A 15,842-nucleotide genomic window follows, 5' to 3' on the forward strand; every position below is an offset into this window, starting at 1 on the left:
GCGTTTTCCAATGCCCACCCAGGGTGCTACTGTGTTGGGGCATCTGCCGGGACTGACTCCTCCCCAATACTAGATCTATGACATGTCACTCTGCCTGCCCCTCTGCTAGCCTGTCCTCCTCGGTGACCGACTCGCTGGGATGGTTTGCGTTTGCAATGCGTGACTAACTGCAATGCTGGCTTAGAAACCAGCCATCACTTCCTTGTGCCCCCAGAAATGCCCGCAGCCTGCCTGCCTGCCTGCCCGCCTCCCCCGGGGTGCTGCTGTGGTGGGGCATCTGCCAGGACTGACTCCTCGCCTACTCTGCCTGCCTCTCTGCCCGCCTGGTGCCTGGTTTGCTCCCAATCGTCCTCCTCTGTGCCCCTCAAGGCGTAACTGCTGGCTTAGAAAGAAACAACCAGCCATCTTTGCCTCACTTTGCGCCCACTTATGGGTTGGTTTGCTATGCGTTAGTGCTCAAGCCATCCTTGCGGCACTACAATGCATGCTGCCTGCCTGCTTTCCATTGATGGTGCTATATAAATAAATAATAATAATAATAATAATTCTCCCCTTCCCGCCTTGCAGCGATGGTGTATGTGTCTTGCTTTGACTAAGGGGAGAAGTCCTTCCTGCGCTCACTTAGACTTTATCAAATTCAATAATCCCTTTTTCAAATGTGCCAGAAGATTTAGGGTTATCTCGTGGCATGTTGGGATTGCCTTGGAACTGGCCCCATTGAGCTGTCTGCAATTGCAACTTTAAATCCCTGACATACTGGAGTGTTCAAATTTCAAAAGTTCCCCTAACATCAGGGGATGATGGGATTGCCTTGAAACTTGGTGTCCATGGGGACACATGGGTAAGCTGTCATGGGACCAAAGGATAGGTTTCTAACGTGCAAATTGACGTAGTTGTAGAATGGGACTTGATTTGGGGTGAGTTAAAAAGTTTAAGCCGCGCCAAAAATCAGGGGATGATGGGATTTGCTTGCAACTTGGCGTGCATGTGGACACATGGATAAGCTCTCCTGGTGCCGAGTTTGAGGTTTCTAACATGCAAATTGACGGAGCTATCCCAAGGGGTGTGAATGGGGTGCCCGATTTTCATAAATTCCCCAAAAATCAGGGGATGATGGGATTGCCTTGAAACTTGGCGTGCATGTGGACACGTGGATAAGCTATCATGGTGCTGAGTTTGAGGTTTCTAACGTGCAAATTGACGTAGTTGTAGAATGGGACAATTTGGGGTGAGTTAAGCCATGCCAAAAATCAGGGGATGATGGGATTTGCTTGCAACTTGGCGTGCATGTGGACACATGGATAAGCTCTCCTGGTGCCGAGTTTGAGGTTTCTAACATGCAAATTGACGGAGCTATCCCAAGGGGTGTGAATGGGGTGCCCGATTTTCATAAATTCCCCAAAAATCAGGGGATGAAGGGATTGCCTTGAAACTTGGCGTGCATGTGGACACGTGGATAAGCTATCATGGTGCTGAGTTTGAGGTTTCTAACGTGCAAATTGACGGAGCTATCTAAAGGGGTGTGAATTAGGGTTATGGGAGGTGCGTTAGAGGGTAGAGCCGCGCCAAAAATCAGGGGATGATGGGATTTGCTTGCAACTTGGCGTGCATGTGGACACATGGATAAGCTGCCCTGGTGCCGAGTTTGAGGTTTGTAACATGCAAATTGACGGAGCTATCCCAAGGGGTGTGAATGGGGTGCCCGATTTTCAAAAATTCGCCAAAAATCAGGGGATGATGGGATTGCCTTGAAACTTGGCGTGTGTGTGTATACGCCCATGAGGTGTCATGGTGCCAAACGTGAGGTTTCTAACTTCAACGGAAAAAAAGTTGTTTACTTTTTTAGCTTTCAATGCAAGCCTATGGGGGGGCAAAAACGGAGCTCCGGATCCGATCCGGAGCTCCGGGCGGAGCGGAGCGGAAGTGGGCGGAGCGGGGGCGGGGCGGAGCGACCCGCTCCGAAAAATGGCGGATCTGCAAGTGAAGCGGAGCGGGGGGTCCGTGCACACCCCTAGTAAAAAGCAGCATTCGGCTAATCTGACAAAGCTTTGCGAGAGATGTGTCTGTCACCTAACCCACTTGGTAGTTAAGTACATTTTTAAAAAAAGCTTCTTAATGCTCCTCTTAGGGAGCGGGGGAAGAACCTCAAACTAAACACGCCAGTACATTAGCATCACCAACGAAAGCCTGTTGCTCAAAATAAAACCAATAAAAATAAAACCAATGTCTGCAGATGAACAGGGAAGCCACCTGCATATGTGTCTCATTCTATTTATATACGCTGAAGAAACGTTGGCTAATTTGGGAAAATAAGAGCTTTGCGCAATCGATATATTTAACCAGCTAGCTTTCAGTATCTAAAGAAGAACAGGAGATGCCATCTCTTGCCTACCCTTGAATCAAGCTTTTTCCAACTTTGGGGGAGGAACGAACGCCGTGTAAGAGGAAAAGGGAGTTAGGGGCTCAATGGTTTTGAACTTGTTCTGTTATCAGTGGGCTGGTGAAGTTGTAGCTCAGTGGTAGAGCAGAAGGTCCCAGGTTCAACCTCTGACATGTCCAGGTAGGGCTGGAAATGACCTCTTGTCGGAAAACTGGGTAGAAATAAGGGAGACTCCAGTTCTCAGGAAGCAAAAGATGTTGTATTTCAAAGCCCGACACGTTTCGGCCTGAATCTTTTCAAAGGCCTGCCTCAGAGGGTTGTTAGAAGATGTCTGCAGCAATGCTTCTGACAAGATAATTGCCTCCTCTAATAATTGATGGCGATTTCTAACAACCCCTTGAAGGAAGCTTCAGGTCGAAACATGTCAGACTTTGAAATAAAATATCTTTTGCATCCTGAGAACTTGTGTCTCCCTTTTTTCTGACCTGAATTGGACACTCTCCTCCTTTTGGTTTTTGAAAACTGGGGAGACATCTACCAGTCAATTTAGACCAGGGGTGATGTACTTAATGACCTGTGGAGATTCCTCATCCAGCTCAAAGTAGGTTGAGCTCCCTCTGCAGGTCTTGTCCTGTCCATTCCTCTCCTCTCATTCCAACCCCTGGGTTGCAGGCAACCAGGGGCTGGAGGAGGAGGGAGGGAGAAGAATCTCCTCATCTGAGTTCAGGCAACACACTAACCCCCGGTTCAACAAACAAGCCATGATTCAATGAACAAGCCATGATTCAACAACAACTCACACTCAAACAGTGAGCGTGGGATAGTGTGTTGTGTGAACAGCTCCACATAAAGAAGCACAAGCTGAGTTTCTTCTTGCCAAGGTTGTTTCAAGCATCCAGCCAGGAGATGCATACGATTACCCCTATTGAATAGGGATGTGGAACTTTTGACCAATGAGGATAATCTAGCTGACGTAGACTTCACATGGCAGGTCTTGGGCCTTCAAGCCCAGCTCCTTGGAGGAATTTCTGGCCTTATCTCAGACTAGATCCTTCTTCCCACCAATGCTTAGAAGCATGATTCACATTGGTTTTGAAGCAGCCATGGCCTCTGGGGCCAGGAATTTGATCCCAAATAGTTCCACAAGGACAAGCCCTGTAAATCTGCTCCTGATTTACAATTTATTCTGAGCAAACCCACATTTTAAATGTACTAAATGGATGTTTGGAGTTTTCCTGCAAGCCCTGTTGTTCCTTCATGCCACTTCTAAACACATGTAAATATATTAGATTAACATGTAAATAAATATACTTCCTCCTGAATATAAGTTTGCCAAATCTAAAGGCCTAATTAAAATATGCTAATCTAATCATTGCTGGCCGGAACCCAGCATTTATTTATTTTTAGTGGCTATTTATGAACGTTCAGAACAAATCCTTTCCTAACAACATAATAACTGGAGTCATAGCTATGCCCAGATCGACTGCTAATAGAAGAACACAGCCCCGGGAGTAATGCTAATCATGTGCATAGAACTTAATTTCAAAAGGAAAAAAAAAAGTAAGATGTCAGATGAGTGCAGTGAAACCAGAGGTTTCAGGTAGACGGACTGAATAAAGATGCAGGCTCAGGTCTCAGCATTTGGGCTTTAACGGTACATAGGAAGTAGAGCTGGGCTGAAATTCTCAAGATGATACTTTTCTGAGAAAGGTTCTCATATTCACCTTTTTATTGATTTTGTTATTTATTTGAAACATTTCTTGGCCGCCTTTCAGGGCGGAGGAATCCCACGAGGTAGCTTACAACAATACATAAAATATTAAAAGCGATAAAATATTTAAAATATTAATAATTACATATATCACTCCTCCGCCACTGAGAAAAGTAGGCCATATATTATAGATAGATAGATGATAGATATGGAATTTCTCTCTCTCTCTCTCTCTCTCTCTCTGGTGATGGCTACCATTTTCCCTTTACAATGCCACAAATAACACTATGTCTGGGGCATTGTGTAGGATACAAAATGGTGACCAGGTTGCTAACACAGTTTTTGCTATTGCCGATGTCACTTGCAGCCACTTGCAGCAGCAGCAGGGGGGAGCAGGGAAGAAAGATGCTGTTCCAGTGCCCCTGTCGTGTTTCTCAGAAAACTTCTGCTTTCAATGGGAGGCAAATGACGAGGCCTGCTAAGTAATCCACAAAACTTTCATTAAGCAACAAACATCTCTTCTACCTGAAGAGAGTCTAACCTCTTGGAAATGTCCCCCTAGGCAAAACTACGCAAACTAAGCAAGACAATTGTCTGCTCAAGAAGAATAGGAAGCCACTTCCCAAACGTTCATAACTTCAGAGTGCCTGGTGTGGAGGCAGGTTCTGGCATAATTGAACTGACTTTCTCACACCTTCCTTCCGCCCCATGCGTTCGAGCTTCCGGCGGACCCTAGCATCAGCTAGCTTGTTGGGATGCTCACCTCCAGAAGAAGGCTCACTTCCCACCGAGTGTGTAGGATTTGGCCTTGAAGAGATAAGCTCTGGAGAGGGCTGACTCCCAGCTGGGGAATCATCCGTGAGAGCTTCCTCCCCAAATGGTACAGGCTGGCTGGTGTCTGGCGCTGCGTCTTCTAGTTCTGAATCTGATTCTGATTGATTACCTGAAACATCTTCTCCCAAAACAGGGGCAGTAGGGTTAGACATGACAGCCCCTTCCCCATGACAGTATTGGACAATTGCTTTCATCCTGGAGAAGAATCCATGACAATGGTTTTCCCAATTCCTCCAGCCATGAGAAGGGTGGGAAATGTTGAGAGGGGCTCTGTGCACATCTCTAATAGGAAACCACCTTGTAACCGGTCTGGCTATTGGTCCATCTTGCCTAGCAATGTGATTGGTAGCAGCTCTCAAGGCAGACATTTTTCTCATCTCCTGCTACCCAATCCTCCTAACTGGAGTTGCTGGGGATTGAACCTACAACCTTCTGCATGCAATGCAGGTGCTCTACCACTGAGCTATGGGCACTTTCAAGATTATACTGAGTCATTGGTCTATCTAGCCCAGTATTGTCTATTCTGACTGGCAGCAGCTTTCTAGGATCTCAATGATAGGACTTCCCTATCACCTGCAGCCTGATCCTTTTTCAATTGGAAATGCCAGGCATCTTCACAAAATGTAGAAGTTTAATATGGGATGTTACCTTATATGACTTCAGACTAGGGATGTCATGGGAGACCATGAAGGGGGTGGAGCCTGGCGGACTCTCCCTCTACTCAGCCTACCAGGAGCCAGTTCACTGGACTGACTTGGCATGCACTGGACCGCCAAGCCACCATTTTGAAAAAGAAATGTTTTCAGCCACATTTGCACAACATTACATTTATGAAAATAATTAGCTGCCATTTTAAAAAAAACTTTTTTTGCAAAATGGCAGCTTGGTGAGGGATTGGGCCACCATGCATTGCTCTGGTGGCCATGGACTGCACGGAGACCAGGGCTGGCCAGCTGGTAGGGGTTCAGTGAGCCATGGTGTCGATGGAGTTGAGTCTCTCCATCTCTACTTCAGACCCTTATGCCCTTGCCTTTCCCAACCTAACATCTGGGTAAATCCTGATTAAAACCTAACTGAAATGAATTTCTCATAGGTCCCAAGCCACTGGCTAACATTTACCCATGCTGTTAGGAATATAGGAATCTGCCTTCTATCAAGTCAGACCCAAGTCCATTTAGCGTGGTACTGTTCACACAGACAGGCAGCAGCTGTTCAGAGATTCCGGCAGGAACTTTTCCAGCCCTACCTGGAGATGCTATGGATTGAACGTGGGACCTTCCGCATGCAAGACATGTGCACTACCACTGACCCACGGCCCCTTCCTTGGTTTAATCCAATCAGGATTTCTCTCTCACTCTAGGCCTATCTCTTTAAGGCATTTATAGCAGAGCAATAATAATAAGAACAAAAAAACCAGAAAAAAACCAGACACAAAAACCCCATTCTCTCCACTTAATTAATAGTTTCACTCACAAACCATTTAGTAAATTATTTGGATGATGAATAGTGCTTTGAAAAGGTTTCACAGTCACTAATAATACGGGTCTGTTTTCCTCCGATAGTGCCAGCTTTATTAATAGGCACTTTACGCAAACAACAGCTTTCTCACACAACAACAGGCAGAGAACAGGCAGGTTTGGACTCAACACACGGCACCCTGGGAGGTGATCGGGGCCACAGTGTCTCATGGGGGCCCACCACGGAGGCTGGCCTTGAGCCCCCTTAAGATCTAAGAACCCTAAAAAAGAAAAGCATACACAGATGTGTTTTGGGGTCATTTTGCTACCCCAAGCCATTTCCCAAGGTATTCTGGGAGGTACGACCCCCATCCCCAGAATCTAAAATGTGTTCATGGTGTCAGAAAAAGGCTGTTTTAAACTCAAAATATTAGAAATATTAGAAAAGTATCATCAACTGTCAAGGTAACACTTTAGGCAAGATGAAGATGATGATGATGATGATGAAAAACTAACATTTTGGAGGGGGTCATGTGGAGTGTTTTCCTAACTGGATAAGAAATAGGTCTCTGGTGAAATAAAGGTCCCCCCCCCCACTCAAACCCAATGAAATCCCTCAGCTTGTACCAATATACTGGCAGCCAGAGAACTTAAGCCTGAGCTATTTTACCAGAACTTTCACAACGTTTGTGTGCATTTTCTTATCAAATTGCATTTTCTGGACATCCCCTCTAAATGATGTGTCAAAAGGAACAGGAAGTTCTCTTAGCTCAAAACCCACACTGTTCATCTTCCTTTGCCTGGCTCTGAAGTTTTTAATAAGTGGTGGTGGGGGGGAGTTCTCTGCATTATTTCTTATTGGCCTTTATCAAGCCTAATGGGTTCTCCTGATTCATTTTCACTTAATTGGCTCTGAGACGTTACCTCATTATTAGTTGCGCTGCTGGCATTCATGCAACCCTGGAAAGGTAAATTGGCTCTAAAAACCCAGTGAATTACTCTTTTAATTAGCTTGAATTGATCAGAAAGGTTACACAAGCAGCTTGCATTTAAGGACAAATCAGGTGAAATCCAGTGGTCCCTAGAACTCATCTGGAATAAAAGGCCTGGAAAAAGGAAGGGGAAGCCAAGTTGGGCAAAGCAGAGAGCTTGTCATAAAGTCTACACAAAATTACAAGATGTAACTTTGAGTGAGTGAGGTTGGGAGTCCTTCCTATCACTTATTCTTTCTATCTATCCATCTATCCATATTTGTATACTCTCTCTCTCTCTCTCTCTCTCTCTCTCTCTCTCTCTCTCTCTCTCACACACACACACACACACACACACACACACACACACACACACACACCCTGTTCAGACTACACTTCAGGCTCTTTAGTTAGCTAAACTGTGGTTCTCTGGGCTTAGCACTAACCACAAGCCATGCTGTTGCACACAACACTTTCTGCCATGGTTAGAGCCTCTAACCCTGCTGCAGATGGTCCGACTGTGGTTAGTGACACCTGAAATCCTGCTGCTTAACCCCAAAAATGGGTTAACTAGCAGGGTTTATGGTGTCTTCTGAACAGGCCCAAACTCATGTACCCAGCTTTTCCATCAAATTGAAAAAGGTAGGGGATTGATTGGTGGATCTCATTTTAATTCTGCCTTTCTTCCTCAATTTGAAGCACCCAAACCCATCTGAAAACGATCCAACCAAACAATTTAATCAAATTAACCAAGTCCTATGAGAAACCACAGAAAGAGCTGGGTCTGTTCAGTACAGTGAAAAAGAAGAGATAGTCTCTAGTGTTGGAAAAATTGGAAAAGGTTTTTATTTTTTGCTACATATGTCTTCAATCTTTAAAAATTGTATTGTTGCAAAAGGACCTAATGTACAAAAAGCTTGACGTTTTGGACCTCCCGATCCTTCTTCAGGAGCTTCTGAAACAAAATAACATCCGTGAACCACAAGTCCAAATACAGTAAGCTAAAACAGCTAGATGCAACAGTTTTTTCGTTATTTCTCTGCTGTAGGCGTTCTTACATTTAACACCCGCTCAACTGTTGATAACAGAGGTTGATAACAGAAGTTGATAACAGTTGAGCGGGTGTGTTAAATGTAAGAACGTCTACAGCAGAGAAAGAATGAAAAAACTGTTGCATCTAGCTGTTTTAGCTTACTGTATTTGGACTTATGGTTCACGGATGTTATTTTGTTTCAGAAGCTCCTGAGGAAGGATCGGGAGATGTGAAACGTCGAGCTTTTTATACATTAAGTCCTTTTACAACAATACGATTTTTAAAGATTGCAGACATATGTAGCAAAAAATAAACCCCTTTTTCTATTTTCCAACACTAGAGACTATCTCTTCTTTTTCATTGGATTCGCATAGTTTTTTTCCCCCTCCTTCATTTTGACGTGTGTTCAGTCCAGACAAGAGAAGGATAAGGGGAGATATGAGAGCTGCCTCCAGTTCAACACATCGGAAAGGTTGTCACAGAGAAGATGGAGAAGAGTTGTTCTATGCAGGGATGGTTGAGAATGTCACTTCAGTTCTTTGGAAAGAATTTGCTACAATTTGCGAAGTTCACTATATTTGGGACAAAAGGAATTTGAGATTAAAATCATCATCATCATGAAAATTGACAAATCCATCCAATCCGGTCCAGTTGACTTCATCGATCCACTTCAACGAATGATTCCATGCATGTACAGAAGAGCCCCTCAATCATACCCACTCCATTCTGAGTTACCAAATGGTCATGTTCCATGAACGGTACATTCACATCACTGCGTAGAAAAATTGAAAACCAGGAGCTGGATCTAGGCTCTACCTTCCATAAGACGAAGGGACCTTCTCCAAGAAGAATGGCTCTACTTGGTCTCTTTGCCCAACTTTTGGGGATCCCCTCCCCTCCCACACACCATAGCTCACCCTGTTCAGCAAGACTCTTGACCCATTGTGTGGGATTTTTAGGGGACTGGAGGAGCTGCCATGAGAAAGAGGAGGGGAAGTCCAACACTATGGTTCCAGATTATATCTGGATCCAATCCCCAAATAATGCAGAGTTTCTTAATGCATAGGCTCCACTTCAGAAAACATGACCAGGAGGGAATCTACACGTCATTGTGAGGGCGCTTGCATGTGCCCCCAGTGTGCCCTCACAACAACTGTGTAGACGGAGAAAGAAGAGACGGAGGAAGAGGAGGAGGAGGAGGAGGCTGGGGAACCGTCCGCGTCCTTGCTGCCGCCGCCGCCTCCCCGTTGGCCTCCTGCTGCCAGGGTAAGAGCCACCCAGGTCGGAGAGCTCGGCGAAAGCGGAAGCCGAGCTCTCCGACCCGGGTGGCTCTTACCCTGGCACCAGGAGGCCGGCGGGGAGGCGGCGGCAAGGACGCGGCCAGTTCCCCAGCCTCCTCCTCCTCCACCTCTTCCTCTGTATCTTCTTTCTCCGTCTACACAATCGTTGTGAGGGTGCACTGGGGGCGCATGCAAGCGCCCTCACAATGATGCGTAGATTCCCTCCAGGTCATTGGAATGCCCAAATCCAAGGCAAAATTCAGATGGGAAAGACTGATAAAAATAGGTCCCAATGACCTCCTCTCTCTGCTTTATCTAGTCCACGTCCTACTGAAAAGCAGTCCTCAGACAGAGTATGATCAGCTACGCTCTGGAAAAACTCATAAAGCAATCCACAGTCTATGCAAAAGCTCATGCACACGTTGTACAGCAGAGAGGCGATAAATCTATATTATGCCCACCTGCACACTGGTATTTATCTTTGTTGTTCAGCGCACCTACACTCGCTGGAGAATTCATTAGCCAGATGACACAGTCACGCAGCGAGACTATGAATTAGCATTTTGCCGGGAGGCATGCAATTGATTCGGGATGGTACTATGGGATGCTCATGTCTGCCAGTCACTTCAATCATAACATTATAGCCTGCATCAAAGAGTGACTGAAGACCAGTGGTTGAGTTTGGAAAAACTGGGTGGTCTTCATTCCCAAAGAGAAGAGGATGAAGAAGCTAGCTCCAGGGATGGGGTAGGAGTGGAATATCCTGAGGGCTAAGTTTTGCATTGTCTGATCTTGAAGAGCTAGTTATGGCCACAACAGAGCCTGAACTTAGTCCTGGCGCCTACAGATGGCTGCATTGATGTGGCCCACATAATAGCACCACTGAGAGTGCATAAGCCCAATCTTTCATTATCGGTCTGTACAATCTCAAAACCACAGGGTGCATAGAAACAGCCTAATCAGGTGCCAGAAAACATCACTCAATTAGAGATTTGCCACAATCCTTGGCGAGGTGTCATGGTTATCAGAAAGTTCATACCTGAGATCAGATATAACCACCTTGTCAACAGAACAACCAATAATAATAATAATAATAATAATAATAATAATAATAATAATTTTATTTATTTCTTACCCACCTCTTCCTTTGGATCGAGGCGGGGAATAACATTAGAGCAGGAATCAATACATCTTTAAAAAATCTTGATTTTACATTGATCTGGATAGGCCTGCCGGAAAAGGCTAGTCTTTAAAGCTGCCTTAAAATCACACAGAGAGTTAATTTTACGAATCTCCTCCGGCAGGCCATTCCACAGTCTGGGGGCGACAGAAGAAAAGGTCGTCTGGGGAACTGAAGTCAACCTAGTTTTAGCTGACGGAAGTAAGTTCACCCCAGAGGACTTGAGTGTGCAGGGCAGGCTATATGGGAGAAGGCGATCCCGCAGGTAACCTGGACCCAAACCATTTAAGGCTTTAAAGGTAATGACCCACACTTTGTACTTTGCCCGGAAACTAATTGGCAGCCAGTGGACTGATTTTAATGTTGGGGTAATATGCTCACCAGGTGACCAGCCTGGCTGCTATATTTTGAACTAGCTGAAGTTTCCGAACTAGGTACAATGGTGGCCCTATGTAGAGCGCATTGCAGACATCAAGCCTTGAGGTTACCAGTGCGTGCACTACTGTCTTTAAGTCTTCTGACTCTAAGAAGGGGCACAGCTGGTGTATCAGCTGAAGCTGATAGTAAGCACTCCTGGCCGTCACATCAATCTGGGCTGTCATTTGGAGCGACGGATCCAGGAGCACCCCCAAATTGCAAACACAGTCTTTCAGAGGGAGTGTAGCCCCATCCAGAACTGGTTGACACACCTCCAAACCTAGGTCAGAGCCCTTGACAGTGAGCACCTCTGTTTTGCCTGGATTCAGCTTCAGTTTGTTTTTCCTCATCCAGCCCATTGCCGCCTCCAAGCATTCATTCAGAGGAGACACATTATCCTTGATGCGACGGGACGATTCAGATCATGATATCCACACACCCCCAAATGCAAATGGTAGCTTTAAAAACCCTCAGGATAAAGCTCCCCCCAATCATTGGGTATCCCAGGCCCTTTTTGCAAAGATGGAATGCCATACCTGGGATTGTTCTCCTCTCTCGTGCAAGCCCTGAGTCATTACTGACTCTTGGAGGGACGCCAGTTTTCGTTGACGTTTTCTTGGCAGGCCTTATAGCTGGGTGGTTTGCCGTTGCCTTCCCCGGCTGGTATTGCCTTTCCCCCAGCTAACTGGGTACTCATTTTACCGACCTCGGGAGGATGGAAGGCTGAGTCGACCCGAGCCTGCTGCCTGAAACCAGCTTCCGCTGGGATCGAACTCAGGCCGTGGGGAGAGTTTCAGCTGCAGAAACTGCTGCTTTACTGCTCTGTGCCACACGAGGCTCATACCTGGGATGGTTAACCATTCCCAAATACAGGAAGGCATTCACCCTAGCAAGATTCAACGTCCTCCCCTCTAAGCCGCTGGAGGGCAGATATAAGAAAATTCCATCCAAAAATAGATGCTGCCCTTGTAACAACATCGAGGTGGAGTCCATTCTACAACTTCTCTTCCATTGCAATTTTTACCAACAGGCAAGGAAAGACCTAATATGCTCTATCACGCAACATTTCCCGGGACGCTTCCCCGAGTCACTTATGATTAGTCTACTCCAGGGCTCCGGCAAATCTATCACCGAGCAGGTGGCTAAATTCCTGGATTTGGCCATCCGCACCAGATCTCTTATGGATGTCTGACTGTGTTTAAATCCACAGATTAGCAACTTCATCACCTATACATCCCTCCCTTTTTCATTATGCAAGGCTTTTAATAACTCGATCCTGTTCCCTTCCCCAAAACCACAGAATAATAATCTAGTATCTTTAATGGTTTTGTACCACTTCCCTTACTTCCCTGTTCTCATTTAGCACTGCTTTATGGAACTGTGTGTCTTCTTGTTTTGTATTGGTCTGTTGTCTGTAAATAAAGAATTGAATTGAATGAAAACTTTTTAAGAAACACTAAGTTGGCAGAATCTAAACCTGAAATGCGAAGGACATGGTGAAAATCCTTTTAAGAAGACCTCGTTGGCCTTAAAGCGTCTGCCCAATTACCCTTCTTTGCCACATGCCATCAATTACTATCGCAGTCTGCAGGTACAAGGTGGAGTAGGCGAAGAAGAGATGAGACTAGCAGAATGCACATTCCAAGCATCTGTTTCCCAACTGGGGTCTTGTCAGTTAGCACGCTGGTGAGTTTTCAGCTGTGCTTGCTAAACTTGATGCTCTTTGGAGAGTTGGCTCAGCACTCCAAAGGGGGAGGTGAGCAAGGACAGGATAAAGGGAATGCAGATGAATCTCCACAGTCTGTGTAGAATACAGAGTATTCCAACTGTGAACCACCCTGGGAGCTTCAGCTATTGGGCGGTATAAAAACGCAATAAATAAATAAACTGAACATAAGAACCTAAGAAGCTCCCAGATGCTGGATCAGATCAAGAGTCCATCTAGTCTAGCATTTTGTTCGCACAGTGGCCAACCAGACATCAGCCAGGGATGAACAAGCAGGACATGGTGCAACAGCACCCTCCCACCCATGTTCCCCAGCAACTGGTGCACACAGGCTTATTGCCTCAAATACTGGAGATAGCACACAACCATCAGGGCTAGTAGCCATGGATAGTTTTTGCCTCCAGGAACTCATCCAACCCCCTTTTGAAGCCATCCAAATTCATGGCCATCACTACATCTTGTGGTAGTGAGTTCCATAACTTAACTATGCGGTGTGTGAAGAAGTACTTCCTTTTATTTGTCCTGGACAGTTTCATGGGATGACCCCAGGTTCCAGTATTTTGAGAGAGGGAGAAAAATGTCTCCCTATCCACATTCTCCATACCACGCATAATTTTGTACACCTCTATCATGTCTCCCGTTAGCCTCCTTTTTTCCAAGCTAAACAATCCCAGTTGATGTAACCTTCCCTCGTAGGGGAGATGCTCCAGCCCCTTAATCATTTTAGTTGCCCTTTTCTGCACTTTCTCCAGCTCTGGAACCAATTTGGGAGTGGGGGTACTCTTGCTTGTGGGTTCCTGGACAACAGCTGGTTGGCCACTGTGTGGACAGAATGCTGGATGAGATGGACCTTTGGTCTCATCCAGCACAGCTCTTCTTATGTTCTAATATTCTCATTTTTCAAACATCCGCTGCCGAATCCCCACTTTTAACTTCTGCAGGCCTGAAAAGCCAACGACCTTGGCATCAAAACATTGGGTCAAATCCAATCTTACTCCTACTTTGAGAAGACCCACTGAAATAAACAGGACTTCAGTTAGTCTTGCCTAACCTAAGAGCCATTCATTTCAATGGGTATACTCTAAATTTGCATTCAGTTTACACTCTGAGTGAATTGTTCCTTTTTAAAGGAACAGTTTGGGAGGTTTGGTAAACCCGTCAAAGCTGGCTTACCCTAGGACGGTGCGGGGACGGGTCAGGTTTTAGGTGAGGGAGGCTGCATTGTCGCCCCCAGGCCATTTGTGGACAGGATTATGACATGATTGCCTCACTCTTAGCCCAAATTGCCTTTCTCCAGGCTGAGAGAGGGATGGACAAAAGGTCTCAGATGGTGCTGGAAGGAAGCACTTGGCTTTGCACAGTGGACGTCAGTCCGTTGGGGGTGACATGTCCTGTGCAAATGGACTTGGAGAGTGATAGGAAGTGGATCAGCTTTTGCAAGTTACATGGAGCCTGTGGACTTGTGGACTGTTGTTTTTTCACGTCGCAGGAGCATTTGCACTAATTTGCATTAATGCTATTGCACCCTTCTTCACTTGTGCAAATGCCCTAGTGCTCATTAGTCCATGCAAATGGGCTCTAGTGCACATTCACTAATCACATGAACACATACACGTGTTGTGCAAGTTACTGCAAATTAGCACTAACGTGAAGTGCCACAAGTAAAATGAAATTCTGGTTTGAAACAAAACGAAACACTGATTCTGTTTCCAATTCAGTACCTGAAGTTTAGGGTCAGCTGCAGCACAAGAGAATCTGTTTTATGTCTGAAAAATTGTGCAAACACGTCCCCTTCCAATCCCGAATGCGAACATGAGCAGGACAGCATGTAGTCTAAAAATGTCCAGGAATTCCTGAACTTGCGATCACATAATGTACTTAAAAAAAATAAATTTAAAAAATGAGCATTTCTCTGCTTAACTTGGGGAGGGGAGGGCACACTTTTTAAAATGTGCATTGTCTCTGCTCAAATGAAATAAAAATAGAGCACAATCGAACCTTGGAAACGAGATGAAACCAGCTTCAAGGTGATTTTCGGAGAATCTCAGCGATTGTGAAAATCACTTGTTTGCCCATCTCTCTGCCACACTCCCTGAGTACTGCAACCTCCTTCACGCTCTCACACCCTCGGATCCTGATTCCTCTTACACCTGAGAATCAAATGCCATTTCAGCTCTCGCAAGTGTTGCAATGGTTTGGCTGCTTCCAGCATGGAAGCTGCCTTCTGCTTAAAGATCAGCAGCCAGAAAATTAATCTTGCCCCCTGAAAAGCTGTGCAGAATCTCTGAACAGGTTGTTTGAATGAGTCGATGTTTCTTCAGATAGATCGAGACAATCAGGCCCCATGCCAGGCCTACGCAAAGTGACCCCTTGGGAGCTGCGTAAAAGAAAGCTGGACTTCAAAAGGTAATGCCATCAGCCTGCTAAGTTTAATTAAAATGCCCTAAGGTGGTTGGCTTGAAGCCTCGATGGCACACGTGCACCAACATCACTGTCACTTCCGCCCAAAGAAAATATTAATCCAGGTCCAATCAACAAGAAAGAAACAACACAGCTGCCTTCAGCAACCACATCTGGCTGCATCTCATGAAAAAAAAAAAATTGGAAACTGGAGCCATGCAGATGTGTAATAAAAACACATGGAAAACAAGTCCTCTTGACACCGAGGAAGCAAGGAACTGGTAGTTACTATTGGGTCTTTAGTAGGGCTGTGCTCCGCTCCGATTTGGATCGCAAATCTGGAGTGGAGCGACCCGATCCACCTCTGCCAAAGGCGGATCCGAATTGGGTTGGGGGAGCTGCGGACCGAGGCGAAACGCTTCACCTCCATCCGGAGCTCTGAAAGCAGGTAAG

The 15,842-nt window shown here is 45.7% G+C and overlaps 1 protein-coding gene across 1 annotated transcript in view; it reads right to left on the reverse strand.

Moving 5' to 3' along the window:
* Window positions 1-15,842, reverse strand: part of GALNT9 (polypeptide N-acetylgalactosaminyltransferase 9) — a 143,718-nt gene that overhangs the window by 42,394 nt on the left and 85,482 nt on the right. The window lies entirely within an intron of this gene.

Source organism: Elgaria multicarinata, chromosome 18, assembly GCF_023053635.1.
Source record: "Elgaria multicarinata webbii isolate HBS135686 ecotype San Diego chromosome 18, rElgMul1.1.pri, whole genome shotgun sequence".
NCBI classification, from domain to species: Eukaryota; Metazoa; Chordata; class Lepidosauria; order Squamata; family Anguidae; genus Elgaria; species Elgaria multicarinata.